This window comes from Triturus cristatus, chromosome 9 (assembly GCF_964204655.1).
Source record: "Triturus cristatus chromosome 9, aTriCri1.1, whole genome shotgun sequence".
Taxonomy (NCBI): domain Eukaryota; kingdom Metazoa; phylum Chordata; class Amphibia; order Caudata; family Salamandridae; genus Triturus; species Triturus cristatus.
This window is the reverse complement of record NC_140592.1, coordinates 977,343,855-977,365,372: the sequence shown is the minus strand read 5'-3', so window position 1 is coordinate 977,365,372 and position 21,518 is coordinate 977,343,855.

The following is a 21,518-nucleotide window of genomic DNA, read 5'->3' as shown; positions in this document are numbered from 1 at the left end:
GTTGGAAACCCCATTGCAAATCAACTTAATACCAGAACTGAAGGAGAAAAAGGGATGAGAAACCAAACCACAGAGATAAACCAGGATTCCAGACACTTCGATAACCCCCGAGCATTACTTACAAATGACAACATCGCTGTGGGGAGAAACATAAATCAGGGGAATCTGGACATCCCCCTCAGCGGACATACAGCTAAAAGGGAAGGAGAGAACTCACGGAACAGCCAGCTCCTGCTCACAGACACAATAGCCTCACAAACAATTGCCAAAAACTTTTTGATACCTCAAAAACAAATTCAAACCAGCCAGTGCCCAAAACGGCAATGAAATATAGGTCCTACAGAAGGAAACCAAATGGCATTGGGATGCCCACAAAATGAGGTCAGCTGGCCCGCCTCAAAAAACCAAAAAGACGTCTCCAACCGGGCAGAGGCAAGGGAAACAAATGCAACATGGTTCATACCTGAATACACCTCTAAAGGGAGGCACGACATTTTGAACCGAGGCAACATACTGCGGTTATTATCTCACATAACATCATTGGCAGATATAAAAACGACAGACTTGGAGTTAATAGAAGTTATCAATTACTTAATGGCAGGCGAAAAAACAAGAGCAACATGGACCTCTCCAATAATAGCACATAAAATACTCTCAGAAAGCGATATTCTAAAGTCCTAGGGGATAGCCATCGCCCCGTATTTCAAACCAGGATATCTGGATCTGTTAAACCGGGCACCCCCGAGGGGACCTTAGACGGCTGCTTTTAGACCAACTACATCAGTGCTGAGAGGAGCCACAGGGCACTGTAATACAGATAAGAGGCATCAACCACAGGAACTAAGAAGCCGTAACGATCCCTTTATACCAAAAGCTTGGGAAGAAGACACAAGATGGATCGCGAGAACCATAAATAACGCAAAAGATTGACGCGATCCTTGCCCGCTATACACAGCAAATATAAAGGGGATATTACGGACCTGCTCCTGGAATGTAAATGGCCTCGCTAACAAATTAGCTGATCTAGAATTTGTCACCAATGTTAGGGCCTACGACATTGTGGCACTACAAGAAACGTGGGTACTAGACCCGCCTCATCCACAAGAATGTTTGCGCTTCTATACAACTGCCATCAGGGAGGCAAAATATGGCCATTTGCAAGGAGGGTTGGTCACATACATGGCAAATACAATTGCTCATTCTGCTCGCGTCTTTGGCCCCACAATGCAATCAACACTAGCAGTCATTGTATCCTTCTCGTCATCACCGATAAACAAAAGGGACACTAACATCATGATAATAAATGTGTATATTTAACCGAAATACAAAACCAAACTAGTAAAGGAAATGTGCAATTTTGTGGAAACATGTATAAGAGAGGGTCCTACAACTGATCTCATCTTAACTGGGGACTTAAACTATAATCTAATTGGCTCCTCCTTGGACGAAGAAGTGCTTCTGCAAAACACAAATTGGAATATTCCGCTGCAAGGAAAACTTAAAGCGTGCAAACAAACCAAGATAGGACAAACGACCTTGGAGGACTTGGAACATCTCAATTTGAGGGCTCTAAATGGCAGATTACCCGAAGATAACCCTCCTGTAACAACATACAGCTCCACAAAAACAAGCTCAATTCTGGACTACACTTTTGTCTCCCTAAGCCTCTTCTAACAAATTGCATCGTTTCAGTTGGGCAATTAAGGCGATAGTGATCATCGGCCTCAAGAAATAGAACTGAGAACAGTCACTCCAACATACGAACGCTGCCGGGAGCCTTAAGGACTAACTGCCACCATTAACCTAAGAAGAATTAAATTCAAAATAGCCGCAGGCAGGGAGATGCTGGAAACTGCAAAACAACATTTCGCTGCAAGGGTCGGAGATGGCGAAGTTGAGAAATGGAAAAACTTCCTATCAGTGATGGAATCATTTGAGACTAAGACCAAACCACCAAACCAGCAAAGATTTAGAGGCGCGAAGCCCATATCATACCTGGAAAGCAAGAAATCAAGCTTGCAAAAAAAAGGATTCACCAACTACTGAGAAACCTTCGGCACAAGCCCAGCGATAAAATACAATTACAAGCATTACGGAAACAAAGGGCAGACCTTAAAAAATTAAAAAGGGATGCGAATAGAGCTATGGAGGAAGATCTCTGGGCCATACTATATGCCGATGTCAAACACAATAACAGCACCAGATTTTGGAGCACTATAAATCGATGTATTCATAACAATCACGACGGTATCTCCTTTCTCACATTTCAGAGGAAGTCTGGGCAAATTTCCTCAGGTCCCATTTCCACCAAGGTACCGAACGCAACAAGCAGTGTCAAGCATTCCAAAATGAAGCAGACTGCCAAACGACACGCAAGACCTGGGCCGAAAACAATCTTGCCGACTCTGGGAAAACAGGGCCAGATTTACCAATTGAAGACTTCCGAACTAACCATATAGGAGCCACCAAACAGCAGATAGGAAAGGGGAGAAGAGAAGGTGCTCCCGGACCAAATGGAATACCACCAGTACTATACAAACAGGAGGCAATCTTCTGGGCAGAAGCACTGGACCCACTCTTCAGAGTGCCTAGTTCATGGAGAGGTTCAATTATCTGCCCAATCCACAAATCTGTTGAGAAGTTGGGACCACAAAATTACCGATTAGTGGCACTCTTAGATAATGAAGCTACATTTTTTGCCGGTTTGTTATTGGAGGACCTCCAGGTATGGGTGGAAGAAAAATGCGCAATTCCCCTACAACAGACCGGCTTCGCAAAATCAGTCGGGACAATAAATGACATATTAAGCATGGCTATGCTTATGGACAAGGCCGAGGCTACACGGACGTCTCTCAACCTATGCTTCATCGATTACAAGGCTGCTTTTGATCATGTTAATCGCATCAGACTCTGGTCCAAATTGCACAGCTGGGGGCTGCCACAGCCCCTACTCAATTTGATAATAAACCTGCATACGAATACGTGGCTACAGGTGAAGCTGGGCAATGGAACGTAGGCGCATACCCACGTAAAAAGGGTTGAAACAGGGTTGTGTTTTAGCACCCACTCTTTTTAATCTGTCTATAGCTGATCTAGTCCTGCTGCTAACCAGTTGTAATTCACATGCCCCGAAATTAGGAGACATCTCACTACCTTGCCTCCTCTATGCAGATGACACAGTCCTGATCAGCAAAACAAAAGTAGGGCTACAACATCTCTTAAACACAATGCGGGACTTCTCCCAAGCAATTGATCTAATGATTAACTTGGATAAAACGAGAACAATGATAGTCGGGAAAAAAAGGCGACAAACTGCTGCCTGGTTCTGGGGAGAGACCAGAATAGAGGACACAACAGAATACAAATATCTTGGTGTGAAGCTGGATACAGGCGGCCGCTTTGTGGCACAGAAGAATAGCAAAAGGCACAAAGGCATTAGCAATCTCCCTAAAAACATTAAACTCTAAATTTACTGGCCCATCGATCCTGCCGCTTGTTGAGGTGGTTCGGGCAAAACTCTTGCCAACAATCACCTTCGGTAGCGAGGCACAGAAAGGCAGGGACGCAAAAATACTAGATGCCACAGTAACAACAGCATATAGGGTCATTTCTGGACTGCCGAAATACACTTCCCCAGCACAAATTAGACTTGAGTTTGGCGTTTTGAAACAATCATTTGCTAGACAAGGGGCCTTTATCACTGCATGGGACAAAGTGTGAAAAGCCGAACGGGGAACGCTAAACGAACAGCTGGGGAAGGAGTTACAATCGCACGCAACATTACCAGCTGTGGAATATCTTCATAGCAGTCTACATAAATTGGGGCTAAACCAACTTTGGGAAACAACGACAACCACCCTAATCTTTAAAAAATTACTGTGGAAGACAGTGAAACTCCTCTCATGGCTGGAGGACAAGGCCGCACTTTCAAAGAGAACCCACGGGTGGATAACCCTGAATACAGACACAAAGCCGGGCGCCCAAGCCTATTTTAACCTGTGATATGACAAAAACATAAAAATTGCTTTTATGAAAAACAGATTTGGACTGCTCCCCTGCGTACAGCATCTCCCTCCCTGGCTTCGCAACAAAGCAGGCTCCGTGTGCCGCTTATGTGGATCGGCTCGGAGAGACATGCTCCTGTAAAGAACTCATAAAAGAACTAAAGACATGAAACAACTTTTCAATCTACGAGGGATTTGTACCGGGAGGCAAGCTCTGTTGGCATGTTTTGCACCTAGTGATCCACAATTGAACTGCAGAACAGTAAAGTATCTGAGACTGTGCAGAAGCAAAATGCCAGAAATGCAGACATTAGGAACCTAGCCAGAAAAAATATATGCAAATGTGCAAGGGGTCTGAGGACACTTCGAACATATAATTCAAGCTGATAAAACTGATAAGTTACTTATGCTGCTACATCTGCTCAAAACTAGCAAGTTTTTTTAGCATGGTTTTTAGATAAGCAACATGAAGGATTGAGTTTTATATATGTACATGATAGTTTTTTAATTGAACATATTTTTTGTATTGCAACGGCTTTAATTAACTATGCAAATAAACTACTTGACTTGACGTCGTATGATTACAGGAGGCTTGGTTGCAAGTACCCGAGGGTTTATTACTCTGCATGGTATGCATATGTGGCAATTATACTCCCCCCAGTCAGGGCTACTTCCCCACCCACGGTGTTAGGCGGGAACTTATAGGTACAGAATCCATCGTCACATGCAGTTAGACTCTGTTAGGCAGGTATGTATCAAACACCAGGTTAGTCTTTAGTCTCCTTGACTAGAGACCATACTCTCCATACCCTGTTAGGCTTCACAAGCTTTACAGGGCCTGTAAAAATGAGAGGTGTTCTGATAATTGTAGCTTATTAGGAAGCATTCCAACAACTTATATGTCAAGAGAAACAGTTAAAAAACGTACAGTGACAGTTTAAATTCCAAGAGAAACAGTTCCAAAAACATAGATGCCAAGATAAATAGGAGCTCACTTGCATTGGGTACCTTAGATGGTTGTAGACGTGTGACCCGTTGTTTTGTTCTCAATGTTCTCTCTTTTGTTGCAGGTGTTGCAGGTGTGTGAGGGAGAGTGTGCTCAGGAGGTTGCAGGCGTACAGATAGACGGGGATCAAAAGGTTGCAAGAGATGATCCACTGTTCCCAGGAATGCAGATAAGTGCCAGTATTAGTCAAGAAAGCTGTCCGGTAGAGCGAACTCAGAATGCCACCAAACTCGGTGGAATCCTCACAGTAAAGCACTTTCTAGAAGTCGGGCGTGGCTTTAAGTATCAAAGTCACACCCAACCTGGCTGCCGGACGTCGTTTCAATCCTGGGAGATCTTGGTAGTGTTTACATGTGGCATAGCGAGGAATGAATAGAGGGACAGGCCTGCTGGCCACACCGTCCTGCACAGTAAAGTACAATGAGCTGCAACCACTGCACAATTCCATGTTACCACAGTAAACCCAGAGCACACACATACAAGTGAATGAGAGAGAACGAGTGAAGTCAAGTACACACAAGACCATACTGTGACATAAACACACAATTATACTGTTAACCCCAATTACACATGGTGGTGCTGGTTGCACAGTATAGAGATGTTTTTTTTACAATGAAAGTAACCTGGGCCTATGGAGTCCTCCGTGAATATATCCTGGGGGCTTTAAGGAATCATGACACTTACTTGTCACAACAATAGGGGTTCTTGGCCCCCAACCACCCTCAGCAGCCAAGGGGAGTTCATCGCCTAACCAGGAGTGCGCCAGGAGGCCCCGTTGCAGAGTGGTTGAGAAAGGGGACCCGATAATTGCCACATGGTGGAGGGGGGGCCGTACTGCCTCCCGCCCTGTGCTGATTTTGGCTGGGATGACCCTATGTCCCCGGGCCCAGTCATTTGTCCTGGGTGCCCCCAGGGCAAGCAGAGTGCTATGGGACTGCAAGGGGAACCGCCAAGGCCCCCGCAGTCCATGCCTGCTCCCTGCCTCCTGTGACAACCGGCTTTGCTTTCATACACAGGGACGTGCTAAACATACAGCCCCCTATGTGAGAAAGCAATCATTTCCCTGCTCGCTTGACAGTGGAAAGGGAAACAAATAAAATCTCCGCTTCCAGCAAGGAGGAGCATTTCTCTGCTCTTGCTTCCTGGAAACCGATTGTTTGCTGTGACTTAGCAAGAGCTGTCAAAGCTCCTGCCAAACCACAGTAAATAGCTATGTACCGGGGGTGGACACCCTAAGACAAAGCAGGAGATGACCCTGGGGGTGGTGATCCCAGGGTCATTATTGGCTCTAGGAGGGGGGTGTGTGCCCCCCTCCTTTGAGTTTATTAGAGCCTGCCCCAGGGAAGTGGTGGTGCCCGGGGCCCGGGAGTCCGTGAGGCTCTCCTTTAAAAAGAAAATAGCCCAGGGAGGGTGTGGTTCCTGGGGCATAAGGGGTCCATTAGGCCCCCCTGATTTATTTACCATTAGCCCGAAGGAGATGGTGGTGCCCAGGGTCTATCCCTGCAGCCCCCGTTAAACAACATAAGCCCCCGGCTGCTGGTGGCCCTCGGGGCACTCCAATGCCCAAAGAGAGGGGCCCCTTGTGCCCCTCCTTTAAATGTTCTATAAACGTGCATGTCCCCAGGAACTGGCCCACCGGGGGGCTAAATTGTAGAGAAGGCTGGAGCCCACGCTTCCTTTTTAGGTCTCGCTGAGTCAGCGCGCATGCGCTGGTCGGAGAGACATTTTCTATCTGAGTTTTCAAAGTGCTGCTGGCTGGCCTAGCGCTTGTGTGCACGTGAGCGTGCACGCGCGCAGCCGCCAGCTTTCAGCCCCGCACCGCATCGCACACCACTCGCCAGCGCCAGCCTACTTTTGCCATTGCGCGGCGCGCGCTTGTTCTACTTGTTTTACTTGTTCCTTCTGTTTGTCCGTAATTTTGATCGTTTTAGGTAAGAGCCATCGAAGTTGTGCTTTCAAACAATTAATGTTATGCCTTTCACTGTCCGGAGCTACCTAGGATTGGCTTGAAAGCCATAAGCCAATCCTAGTGCTCGCTGCTCCACTGCACGACCAATAAGAGCAGCTTTAGGGTGCCCAGGACTTGCTGAGCATGCTTTTGGTCGTTCGTTTCCGGTTTACACTACAGGGTCTGACTCGTGCGTTTTTGGGAGAGCAACGTCGTGTGTCAGGCCAGCAGATTCAGACCTTGAAGAACCAGAGCACAGAGTCAGCAACGGTTTCCATTAAGCCCTACAAACAACTTCTCGAACACTCGATAAGTTAAACAAATGTGTTTTTCAAGTATTTGTAGGTCTGAAAATGATATATGTCTGTTTTTGAATATTTTGTCTGTCTCTGCCAACTTGTGAGTTCCTATCTGTCTGCCTGCCTTCTACCAAGTTGTTTGCCTCTCTGTTTGGCTCTACCAGTTTGTGGCTGTCTGTCTTCTAATTGTCTGTCCACCATTACGGACGGTTCGTCACCCTGGGCTCCTGGCTGGTGGATAATATGTATCGTTTCAGAACCCTCAGTCTGTGTGGGAGGAGGAAGCGCCTTCACTGCTACAGAAGGCGCTCCTTTATCGTTATGTTAACAGCTCTGCTCCCATTCTTTCCCTGCCTTACTGCTCGGACAGCAGCACAGAAGGTCACTCATTGCATGGACATGTCTGTCCCACTGTCTGCCAGCCAATGGGTCACTACTTTAATGGCAACTGCCCAAAGGAACAGGGAAACCGAATACACCAATTAGCACCTGTTTGATAATTTAAACAGACAACAACGGTCTCATATGCACTAATTGCATTAAACATTTTACTATTTCTAAGGACTAGCTATACAAAGTAATAACAAAGCTGTTTTGCAATTTTAAATACTCTGTAAGTTCAGCCAAAGCTGCTAAGGTTCCATTACCCCCTGCAAAGGGATCACATTAAAAAAATCGAAGGTCTAAAAATCGACCTACAATAATATCGGAGCAGAAATATCGATGTCAAGAATATCGACATCCTATCTACAACATGGTAAGTACACAAATATCGAAATTAAAATATCGATGTCAAAAATATCGTAATTAACTAATATCGTTGTTTCTTTAGTTTTAAAAATTATGTAAAATAAACCATATAATACTTATAAATAAAATAAACATAATTAAATATATTTTATAATGTTTAAAATTAATAATTAATATATATAATTTAATAAAACATTAATTAAACATATCCATATAATATATAATATATATACTTACTTAATAATTATTTGTAATAATTATTTTAGTAACTTAGAAATTATTTTTTTTTTTTATAAATTACCAATACATCTATACACATAAAACAATAACATGAATACAAATTAAATAATTACATATAACAAATTTAAAAATGTACTTTTAATTAGAATTTTTTTATTACTAATGATATATTACATTAGCTAAAATAATACAAAACATATTAAATATCAGACAGAATAAAACTACTACTCCAACTCCAAAAAAAAACAACAGTAAGGAAAATGTTGGATAGCGTAGGGCTAAAAATTACTATTTCCACTCCAGGGAGTGTAACAGTAGGGAAAGTGTTGGATAGCGTAGGGCTAAAAATGACTATTCCAACTGCAGAGAGTGCAACAGTAGGGAAAGTGTTGGGTAGCGTAGGGGTAAAAATTACTATTCCAACTCCAAAGAGTGCAACAGTAGGGAAAGCGCTGGATAGCGTAGGGGTAAAAATTACTATTCCCACTCCAGAGAGTGCCTCTGTCTGCCTAGCTTGCTGTCTACCTACCTTCCTTTTCAGAGCGAATTAAGCAGTATTGGCTATGAGATCTCGAAATTAAATACCAAGGAGCATGAAACTGCCATACTAATGCTATCTATAGCATCCCTCGTTATACTGTCTGGATTACGTTGGGCTGTACATCACAGTGACATCACAGTGTGATTCCATGCATTTTCTGCTTCTCAGTGGTAATATGTCTGATAGATGCTGCTTACGTGATTCAATTTCTGTTGCAACATTAAAACTTACATAATCAGTAAAGCACAAGCCATGTCGGATCCAACAACATACTGCCTATTTGTTGGGGTTGTTCTCTAACAGGAACACAAAGGTATGAACGGCCACTCACTTCATTTGTAAGGGTTTCTAGGAATCTGTAAATATTAAATGGCCTTGTTAGTCTCTAGGAATAAACACTGCTCCTGGTATGGTGCTTTGACGCGAAGTTCATTAAATGGAAATGGCTCAAACATACGTATAACATAGTCCCAGCAGTGGTCAGAGGAACCTGTTGTTAGAGAAATACTCAATAGTTTCTGCAAATATTCCTGTACTGTTTTCTGGCACAGGTTTGAATTTCCACAAACATAAAGTCTGGGACAGTGAGAGGAGTTTTGCAGAGAGAAATCCATGCCACCCTTTCTTACAGTGGTATCCAACATAGAATTTGCTTCCATTAACCCACATGGGGCGTATGTTTCTGTACCTTGAGAACATTCCACGGCTTTATGTTGGTAGTGATGATGCCAAGTCAGGTTGATTGTGGGACTTGCATAGCAGATTATCTATCAGCCATTCCTACTGTTTCGCTAGTAATGGATATCTCTCAATCTACTGGGTCTGCAGCCCATGACATTACTTATACCAGTGCATGCATACATAGTTGTATTACGCAATGGATGTAAAAGTACATTTTATTTCAAGGTTAAACATGAAGGAGGCTAATAATCTACCTTTCCTGAACTGCAAAATAATGAGCTCTCCATTATATCCACTGTGTGTTTATGTTGCTCATATGGTTGGTGGGGTTAATATGCTAATGTCCAAAGGTTTACTCTGTCTGGCATGCTGTCTCATTGTCACTGTGGGGCATATTTATGGGGAATTGGCGTATGGCTTCCCTACACAAATGTGGAAGGGCAGGAATGCACCGTATTTGTGCAATACGTTGCATTCCTGTCCTTTCACCCTGTGCTGGCGCACAATGGGCTGCATAAGGCCAATGCAATGCATGGTGCAAGGGTGCCTCAGTTGCATGCAGGGTTGTTTTTGTGCAGGAAAGGGCACCTTCCTATTAAAAAGCAATCCAGAGAGGCGTTTTTCTCTTTCTATGTGTTCAGGACACATGGAAAAAGAAACAAGCATTGGCATAGTCAATAGGTCTTGCCTTTGGAACCTTATAAGTGTTTAGTAATGCAACAGTTGTTGTTCCACCAAAGATATTGTGCAGCATAACTAAATACTTGTAAGGTCCCGAAAGCGAGACCTGCAGGAGCTGCAATTCCAGCGTGATTCCCGTAGGGAAAAAAATGCTTTGTTTTTACCCCAGCAAGAGGCTTATGGGGTCAGGGTATTCCTACCCTGCACCCTTCCTCTTTTTATTTCACTTGAAGTGTTGGCAGCCAATCACATTTCAGCACAGGAACTCTTGGATCCTAGGAGGATCTGTGTCCCTAGAAATATATCTCTAAGTTTTAACTTCTCCAAAACTACTGAACTGAGTTACACCAAATAACTAAAAGACCTCTTTCTGGACCAAGGGCTAACTTTCAGCCAAGTTTGGTGTAATTCCAACCAGCAGTTTGGGCTGTAGTCATGTTCAAAATCCCTATGGGAATCAACAATGGAAAAACACTTTTATGGGCTCCGCCTTTTTCTCAGCCCCTGCCTAATGTATCTCCCCATAACTTTTCATGTGCAACAAGACTCACTATGACACTGTTTAGAAAATGTTTGTGAAGATTCGTCAAGCAGAGCCAAAGATATAGGCAAGTAAAAAAACACTTTTTCTATGGGAATCCTAACTATAACTACTGCCAGTAGGTAATCAATATATATATATAATATTAATAATAACCCACATTTCTAAAGCGCGAACAATCACCGTAAAGGTCTCTAGGCGCTGGGGGCTGTTTGGAAGATTAAGCAAGCTATTGCCCGGAGTCACATGGTGCTGAGATACTCTGCCGCTGGCGCCGGGGATTGAACTGTGATCCCCAGATTCCAGAGTCAGTCGCCCTGGCCACAGCACCACACCTCTTCGCTATATATGTGTGTATATATATATATATATATATATGTGTGTGTGTGTGCATACACGGGTGGGGGTACCACTCGAACGTACAGGGGTGTACATACACGGGTGGGGGTACGACTTGAACGTACAGGGGTGTACATACACGGGAAGTCCGACACGTACAGGGGTGTACATACACGGGGGTTCGACACGTACAGGGGTGTACATACACGGGTGGGGGTACGACTCGAACGTACGGGGGTGTACATACACGGGTGGCGGTACGACTTGAACGTACGGGGTCTGGGGGGGTGTTGGCGCATATGCGGGCACATGTCTCCATGGTTGCTATGGGTGTTCGGTGCGGACAGTGTTTTTTCCATACGGTTGTAACATCGGACGCACGGGATGGATCGTGATTCCTCGGTCGGACTTCACTTTTCACATTTGTACGGTAAATCGTCCGGGGACGTGTCGGACACATTTTCCGACCCGAGGACATGTGGGAAATTCTTCCCAATGCGATTCGTATGGTCTTTTTCCCATGCGAATCGTAATTGGCAGTTTGTACGGCACTTGTACGATTCGTACGGTAAAAAGACCGGATACGAGTCGTACGGGGAATTTTTTTACCGGATCGTGATCGGCACCTTCCTGTCTTGTGTAGGAACATTGTGTGCTGAACTTGTGACCTGTGAGCTCAGTGCAGTGTTCCATGACCTGTTTCTATGGTAACAGGCAGAAGGCAGATTGGGGGAAGGGTTGAAATGTATTTCAGTTGGACAGGTTTGAAATGTTTAACCAATAGAAATGTGTGTTTGCTTTTGAGTTTATGTGCGAAGGATTGTGATTTGATGTTTACATGAATATGTGTGGAAAATGAAAGGGAAACTTTTTCATTCTTTGCTTTTGCTGAGAGGTGCACAGTGCAGAGATTCTGTAAAAGAAAATATGGTGAGTGATTGATATACTCCTTAATCTACAAAAGAACTTGAAAGATGAGTTATTTAATTGTGAGGGGATGTATGTAGACTATTTTGATTTTAATCAGACTAATGTATTTTTCCTGCTAAAGTGTAGAAGGTACTTTTTTTCTCTACAATGTGTGTGCATGTAGAAACCATTCTGTGATTGGCATTTGTATTTTTCATGTGTTTGTAGACAGATAACTGTGCAGTTTTTATATTTTGGTAGAATTAGAAACCAGTCATTGTTTATGAATTTGTGAAATGAGTTATGTTATGTTTTTCTATACTAAAATGTAGTACTACTTCTAGATGAAGAAATGTGTTTTGATATAGTGCAAGGGATAGTGTTGTTTGTCTAGAATCACACAGTGAGTCTGTGTGCATTTGGGAACCACTGTGAGAGAAGCATTTGGTAACATTGTGTATTTGCTGACAGATAACTGTTTTAAAACCAGTCAGGTTGTCAAGTTTTAGTAGCATTAGAAGACAGATATGGCTTATGCTTTCATTAAATGGGTCAGGCATTGACAGTAAATTGCAGTCGTGAAATATGTAGATTGTGTGCAGTTCCCTTACCACTTGCACTGTAGTGAATGAGTTTTGGTAAACTCATATGGATAGTGGTGCTTGTCTAGAATCACACTGTGAGTTAGTGTGTATTTGGGATCACTGTGAGAGAAGCATTTGGTAACATCATGTATTTGCTGACAGATAACTGTTTTAAAACCTGTCATGTTGTGAAGTTTCAGTAGGATTAGAATCCAGTCTTTGCTTATGCGTTGATTAAATGAGTCACGCTTTGACACTGATGTGGTGTACTGAAATATGTAAATTGTGTGCAGTACCATTAACTCTTCCAGACTAGTGAATGAGTTTTGGTAAATTCCTAGGATAGTGTTGCTTGTCTAAAATCACACTGTGAGTCTGTGTGCATTTGGGTAAGGATTGTGAGAGAAGCATTTGGTAACATCGTGTATTTGCTGACATATACCTGTTTTAAAACCAGTCATGTTGTGAAGTTTTAGTAGCATTAGAAGCCAGTCTTTGCTTATGCTTTGATTAAATGAGTCAGGCTTTGACACAAAAGTGCAGTCCCGAAATATGAAGATTGTGTGCAGTTCGCTTACCACTTCCACAATAGTGAATGATTTTTGGTAAACTCCTAGGTATAGTGGTTGTTGTCTAGAATTACACTGTGAGTCTGTGTGCATTTGAGAACTACTGTGAGAGAAGCATTTGGTAACATCGTGTATTTGCTGACAGATAACTAATTCAAAACCTCTCATGTTGTCAAGTTTTAGTAGCATTAGAAGCTAGTCTTTGCTTATGCATTGATAAAATGAGTCAGGGTTTGACACTAAGGTGCAGTACCATGTACTATTCTGTTCACTGTGGCAGAACTGAAAATTTTAAAGTTTTACCTAAGCACTGTCCTAGAAGTAGTCTGATTATTTAGTCAGTTTCTAAGTACCAAATAGAGTGCTTCAAATAAAAGTGTTCTGACATACTATACACTTGTCTTTTACACCTTCAATTCCCTAGTCAGTATCCATACACTTCCAGGAAACATCCTGTCACTTCCTTTGCAGTCCTCTAGAGACCCATTCAACAGCATGTACTAATCCATTGACTGTGCCAAAACTCAAACACTTTTAAATTCACCTAGACACTCTCTTTCCAGTACTCTAATGATTCAGTCACTGCCTAAGTATTCATGCACTGAGCCAGGTCTTAGCACATGGACTACGTCAAACCCATATCCACTATGCATGCAATCCTCTAACCTCCTACACACTTGTCTTTCACACCTTCAATTCCCCAGTCAGTGTCCGTTCACTTCCAGCAAACACCCTGTCACTGCCGTTGCACTCCTCTAGTGACCCATTCAGCATCATGTACTACTGGGGACGCACATTGCGAACTTTTCCATTGCCGTAAGGGAAACGGCTGGGTCGCTGATCACTCCCTGTTCCCGGAACTGCCTGTCATTATCGCCAGCAACGCCGTGAGGGGAACGGCAGACTGTGGTTCAAACCACAACCCCCAGCAGCCCTAGCACGCCTGACGCAACCACACACTACGTGGACCAGCTGACAGCCCTTATCAGGCAGGGGCGCCTCCCGCAGTGCGGGACGCACATTGCAAACTTTTCCATTGCCGTGAGGGAAACGGCTGGGTCGCCGATCACTCCCTGTTCCCGGAACTGCCTGTCATTATCGCCAGCAACGCCGTGAGGGGAACGGCAGACTGTGGTTCAAACCACAACCCCCAGCAGCCCTAGCGCGCCTGACGCCACCACACACTACGTAGACCAGCTGACAGCCCTTATCAGGCAGGGGCGCCTCCCGCAGCGCGGGACGCGCGCGGGCGAAGCCCGGGCCAAGGGCGGGCCCGTCCTTGCCCGTCGGAGCCAGGAGGAGACAGGACAGGGCTCCCTCTCTAACATCTGAGACCAAGACTCAAAAGGTACTGTGTGGAACCCCTGATAAATCTCGAGAGTGGAGCCCCTCGTGGGCGATGTTATGTAACTGTTATTTGGCTTTGAGGTTCCGTTCCCTGTTAGTATAGCCCAATGGTTACTGTGCTGTATCATTGCTCCGGTGTTTGTATGAGAATATAGTTATCTATACCACTGCAAAAATGGGTAAGAGGAAGGCAATGGAGAGCGGGGGGTCTATAGGAAGTAAAAAGGGAAAAAAATTGAAGTCTCTAAAGCATGCTGCCAGCAATTGTGTCTTGGACAGAATCGAGAATATAGTTTCGGATTGTGAGGAGATTCTGGGTGGGAACTCCGAGGGGCCTGTTGAGGGTAATGTGAAGGGGTTGGGTAAAATTCCCCAAAAGGGCATACCCTCCATGTTTTTAAAAAGGAAAAAAAATTCTAATAAAACGATTATACATCCCAACCTAATTTCCCAAAGCCCACCCACGGAGGATACTAGATTTACCTCAGCTTTGGATTCCTCCGCTCCTCGACCCAAGTCCCCAGTAAAAGGAGATCATGAATCCCAGAAAGCTTTGAATGATTCTTTACAATCTATCCCCTGTTCCAATCACTTCTCAGTGCTAGAATCCACACCAGAGATAGTTGAGACTGCAGTTTGCTCTCTTTCCAGTAGATGTGGTTACACTGAGCAAGCGGCCCTACTGTCGTCCCCTTGCACCTGCAAAGCACTAATTGAGAGCCTTATGGAGAAAGTTGACTCGCTCCAGGGTACAGTGACCGCACTTAGCAAGACCATTGAGAATCTTAATGCTAAACTAAGTTTCCCCTCGCCTTTGGATACCGCCCTACCCTCACTACCTATCTCCTCCGTAGCTGCACATACTACTAGTTTGCGGACCATCTCACCCCAACTGGTTCCTTCTAGTCGACCTTGCGGCCTGCCTCATATTTCAAGCACTTCTTCCCCCTTGCCACCTCGTCCCATTCCCAAGACTAGCTATGCAGGGAAAGTAAGTGTAACCAGATCTGCCCATCCCATGGAAAATCGCAGGGGGAGATTTCTAGGGTCTCTCAAACCTATCCTCCCGCTAAACAGGATGCCCCGGTAGTTACTACCAAAATACCTGGTGCTTACCACCCGGCCCTCAATCAGAAGAACATAGTTTTCTTGGTTAAAGTTCCCAAACTTTCACCCAACCAGGGATTTGAAGGGAGCGCATCGCTTTGTAATAAGGCTATTCACTGGTTGCGCCAGGTCCGGGGTTGCAGATCAATTATTAGGGAGGATATCATTAGGGCAAAGAGAGTGTCGGCCCACAATTCCAAGTTTGATTGTCTCGAGCTGGAAGTCGTGGATGCAAATCTGGCTGAGAATCTAGTGGCCCTTGAATTTCGTTCCTCTTCTCCCGATTCTTCATCCATCCAAATCAGACGAACACCGTTATGGCCTCCATCAGGAGTCAAACCCCACATGACACCGGGGGAAATTGGGGAGGAATCGGGCTTGAACAGGGTGGATTGACTGTTAACACCATCTAGTATTGGCCTTAGTATCCCATATACCCCCCTCCCCCAAGAACTACATGAAATTGGGGACACTCCTTCCAACCTGACACCCCATGCCATTACAAATGTCCCAGGAATCTCAGTTGCCCCAAATACTTCCATACTACACATTATCTCTTGGAACATAGCGGGCCTGGAGAAGAAGCTAGCTATCCCTGAATGGAACGCCCAGGTTAAAAAATATGAAATTTGCTTATTCCAGGAAACCTGGAGCTTGAAACCCCTACACAAGTCAGGTTACACCACCTATTTTTGCCCGGCTGTTAGATTAAGAAAGGGACGTCCCTCTGGAGGCCTTCACATTTGGGTCAGTATTTCATTGAATTGGCCAATTTCTTCCCGCAACTGTATTTCTAACAACATCTTGCATCTAATAGTAGGTGGAGTACATAACAGACCCACATTGGATCTTTTTAATGTCTATGCTAGGGGATCCAAGGGCACCTTGGGTTCCGCAACCATATCAACATTGGAAAGCATCCTTTCGGGCATCTCCCCGTCTTCGAACATCTTTATAGGGGGCGATTTAAATTGTACTTTTGAACCGCTTGGCGAGGAGGACTTTCTGGGAACCGCCGAAGTCGATGCTAAAGGGAACATCCCCACCCTCAACCTACCTCCCATTAGAAAGTGGTCCCAGAGGGTTATTCAATTAAATGCCCTTGCTCAAGAGTTTAATCTTAGAGCTGTAAATGGAAGATCCATTTCAGATCCTCATGGGGCACCCACTTTTAGTAGGATCTGTTCTCCATCTAGGATTGATTACATTCTGCTAGATGTCAGGTTATGGTGTTTTCTACTAGATATGGAAGTCAAACCCACCTCAGATAGCGACCATAACCCCCTATGCTTAAGACTAAAAAATATTTGGCAGGTTTCTGGTGCTGATGTAACTAGCCGACCGTTTCTGTCCTCTAGAGAAGTCGTCCCTACTAATTGTTGTAGACGCCTCAAATGGCAGAAAGTTGCCATTAAGGATAATAAACTGGCAAGCATAAAGGATATTTTAGAAGAGGAGATTAGCAACTTCACAAACTATGTTAATTCCGCTTTGCCTCTATCCAATTTTCATAAAATCTATTACGATTTTATTCTTAACTTGAGTACTTTCTTTACAACTAGAGGCAAGGTTAGCACTGGAGGCCCACAGAGGAAGGCCGGGAACCCCTGGTACTCTAGTATATGCAAGGAAAAAAGGGCGGCACTTATCCTTGAAGTTAAGAAAAAAGACTCCTCCACAGTTATCAGAGCCAGGAAGGAGTACACCAAGGCACAAAGCGAGGCCAAGAAAAGCTGGGATGAGGCTCACTGGGCCAAACTAAAACAGGCATCAATCGAGAAAGACTCGAAAGGCTTTTGGGATCTAATTAACAGGAGGGCCAGTAGTACCAACCCCCCATTGTCCAATCATATAACTGCCAGCCAATGGTTGCTTCATTTCTCAAAACTGTATACAGAGGATGTTATTCCACCCTCCCCCCTTGAAATGGTTTATTCATCCCCCACTAGAGCTCCCAGCTGTCACCGGGATCCTTTTGTCTTAAGTGAGGTGATGATAGCCATCAAAAGTATTGCCCCTGGCAAGGCGGCAGGTCCAGATGGCCTCCCTGGTGATCTGCTTTTACATTTTGCCGAGCTTTGGGCAGTTCTTATTCTTTTGATTCTGAATTTGATAGCTAGAGGCTCACCAGTGCCCGACTCCTGGAAGGGTGCTGAGGTGGTCCCCATTTTTAAAAAGGGGAATAGGGAAGACCCTGCCAACTACCGACCGATTAGTCTAATCGACGTGACCCAGAAGGTGGTTGGCAGGGTCTTACTAACTAGGCTGGGTACTTGGATGGAAGATAACAACATTCTCTCCCATTTTCAAGCAGGCTTCAGGACTAAGATGGGAACAATCGACCAGGTTTTCAGATTTCTCATGATCTATTGGAAGACAGTACTTCTGGGTAAGGGCAGTTTGTACCTCGCCTTCATAGATCTGAAGACCGCTTTCGATTTACTACCCCGGGGGAAACTTTGGCTCACCTTACAACGTCTTGGCGCTCCCCCTTTGGTGTTAGACATGATCCAGCGTTTACATCAAGGCAATTATGCTAGGGTCAGATGGGGGCCGCAAGGGCAATTGACTGAGAGAATTGCTGTGAACAGGGGAGTTCGACAGGGATGTGTCCTGGCACCCACCCTGTTCTCTCTTTACATCAACGGGGTGGTTGATTTTTTAAGTCAGGACCCGGCCGATGCTCCATCACTGGCCGGGGAAAAGATCCCGACTCTCCTGTTCGCAGACGACACTCTCTTGATCTCTAAATCCCCGGGGGGGCTCCAGAAACTTTTGAATAACTTTGCCTCCTTTTGTGATTCACATGGCCTGATAGTCAATACCACCAAAACTAAGATCATGTGTATCAACCCGTCCAAACGCTACAAAAACCACTTTACCTTAGATGCTGTCCCGTTGGACAATGTGGCGGGTTTTGACTATTTGGGAGTTTCTCTTACTAAAGACATGAAATGGGGCCCCCACCTCGCCAAGATGCTTTTAAATCACAAGAGGACATCTGGAGCTATCTTGAGAGAGCAGCGTCTCACTGGGTGCAGGCCTGTGGCCCCCGTTCTTGCGGTCTACGCCGGCAAAGCACTCTCTTCAGCCCTGTATGGCTCTGAGCTCTGGGGTTTCCAGAACGTGAGTCATCTTGTTTTGTCGGAAAACAAGTTTATGAGAGACATGCTTTCCTTGCCCCCCTCGACGCCTTTGAAGCCCCTATTTATGGACCTTGGGAGACACTCATTTCAAGACATTGTACGGTTGCGCCCCCTTCTGTTCTGGGCCCGTATAAAAAGGACTGCTGAACTCTCCCATTATGCTGCAGCTTTTGATGAGCTTGTTGCAGAGGACTCAGGGAGCAAGATTAAATGGCTATTAGATCTCCGTAAACTTCTAACTGCTATTGGACTAAATGAGGCTTGGTGCTCCCAGACACCACCTACTAAACAGGTTATTAAAAAACTGTATTGGGAATGGGTCCAGTTACAGGTTACTACAAATCCTAGACTAGGGAAACTCACGGAGGGTTTTCTTCAACATAAATACACTTGCTCTTGGGAACCCTACCTAGATTTTATCCAGATCCCTAGACATAGAACATTATATATGAAGCTGAGATTCGGGACTTTACCGACTAACAGCTTTGTTTCACGCTGGAAAGGACCATTTACGATATCTCTTCCCTGCCCGGGCTGTGACTATCACAATGAGTCGACGGCACACCTCTTGTTTGCTTGCCCGGCATACAGGCTCCCTAGAAAGAGGTGGCTTAAACCGGTCTGCAAGCTATTGGGCCCAATGTGCCATCGTAATGCTCTCCGCATCCTCTCCACTGATACTTCTTCGCTCACCCTGATATGTGGGGTGGCTAAATTTCTGGGATCAGCCTGGTTAATTAGAAGTAAGCTACTGGCTAGGAAGCCTCTTTGCCTAACTAGTGTAGGCATCGATGGTGACCAGCATCCACTTAGCTAAGGCTTGAGGTTGGGGCCCCCCTCTTATACTAGGCTCCAGTTTACGTATTCTAGATTTAGAATTTTTAAGGACCTTTAAAAATCGATCCATGAATTTTTATCTTGTTGTGAATAATGTAATAATGAATCATATAAGCTGTGTCAGATGACGATTTAATGACTTTTTAAATTATCTTATCTATGTAAATAATGTGTATATATGGAAATGTGCTGCTTTTATGATATTTTTAATATCGAATAAAGCTTATACTGATAGTCATCATGTACTAATCCATTCACAGCGCCAAACCCTAATAAATTCACCCAGGCACTCTCCTTGCAGTACTCTAATCATTCAGTCAGTACCCAAGTACTCATCCAGTGACCCAGGCCTTATTATATGGACTGCTTCAAACCCTTATCCTCTATGTATGCAGTCCTCTAACCACCTACACAATTGTCTTTCACACCTTCAATTCCCTAGTCAGTATCCATACACTTCCAGGAAAAACCCTGTCACTCTCTTTGCAGTCCTCTAGTGACCCATTCAGCACCATGTACTAATCCATTCACTGTGCTAAAACCCAAACACTTATAAATTCACCAAGATACTATCTTTGCAGTACTCTAATAATTCAGTCAGTGCCTAAGTATTCATACACTGAGCCAGGCCTTAGCACATGGACTGCTTCAAACGCCTATGCACTATGCATGCAGTCTTCTAACCACCTAGACACTTGTCTTTCACACTTTCAATTTCTTAGTCAGTATCCATACAGTCCAGCACTTGTCACTGCCTTTGCACTCCTTTAGTGACCTATTCAAGACCAAGTACCAATCTATTCCCTGTGCGAAAAGCCTAGCACTTATAAATTCACCTAGGCACTCTCCTTGCTGTACGATAATCATTCAGTCAGTACCCAAGTAGTCATGCAGTGAGCCAGGCCTTAGCACATGGACTGCTTTAAATGCCTATGCAGTATGGATGCAGTCCTCTAATCACCTACACAGTTGTGTTTCACACCTTCTATTCCCTAGTTAGTATTCATACTCTTCTATCAAACACCCTGTCAGTCACCCAGTGTGTCTGCTTATAGTACTGTAATCATTTAGTCAGTTAGCATGTAGTCTTTTAGTGAGGTAGGCTTTAGGGCATGAACTGCTTCAAAGTAGTATGCACTATGCATGTAGTGTTTTAATGATCGTCACACTTGTGGTTCAGGGCTATAGTTTCATAGTCAGTTTTTATATAAAATGTGTTTGTACAGTAATGGAATAGTATAAATTTGAAAGTTATTAATATACATTTATTTGTGATTCTTTTTTACAGATACAGAACAGGAGTGTTTCTCATCTGTTTGCACTCTTCTCGTGCAATATTGTTTGGATGAAGGGTCCTTAGGTGTTTCATCATACTTGCCGTGCCGCACCCAGTATTTTTTGTTAGGATCTCCTCGTAACAGAACTCTTTGGCAAATCTTGCGAGTGACGAAGGTGGCATTGGTCTTTGTTTGCTCCTTGGAAAAAGTAAAAAATTCCGTCACCACTGAAGAAAAACATTGTTGGTGAGGTGCCTTCTGCAAAACATTTTCTTCAGATTCGGTAAATATTTTAAAGCGGCAACATTTACAGTTTTTGTAAGTTAAACTTATAAAATTTTGTTAGCTGTATGCATTTTATATATTTGTGATTTGTTTCTTGTGGTATTTTTTTGAGAATACCATGTTGGTTTTTTTTAACAATCTTTTTTATTTTCCAGGTCTGTCGTCGACATCCATTGTCCCCACAGTAGTGTTCCTCCTTTTTTATTATTGTTCTTACATTTTGTTTATTAGTTTATTGATCCTATATATGTTAATAAAAAAATAAAGTTTGAAAATAGTTTTTCGTTTATATATTTATTATTATAAAAAATAAATTTTGAAAAAAAAAATTATAACGTTTTTGGTTGTTCTCTTAACTGCTGTGTGACTCTTTCTTGTTCATATTACTGTTATTTGATGGAGTCCACCATGGTGTTAAATTTTGGGG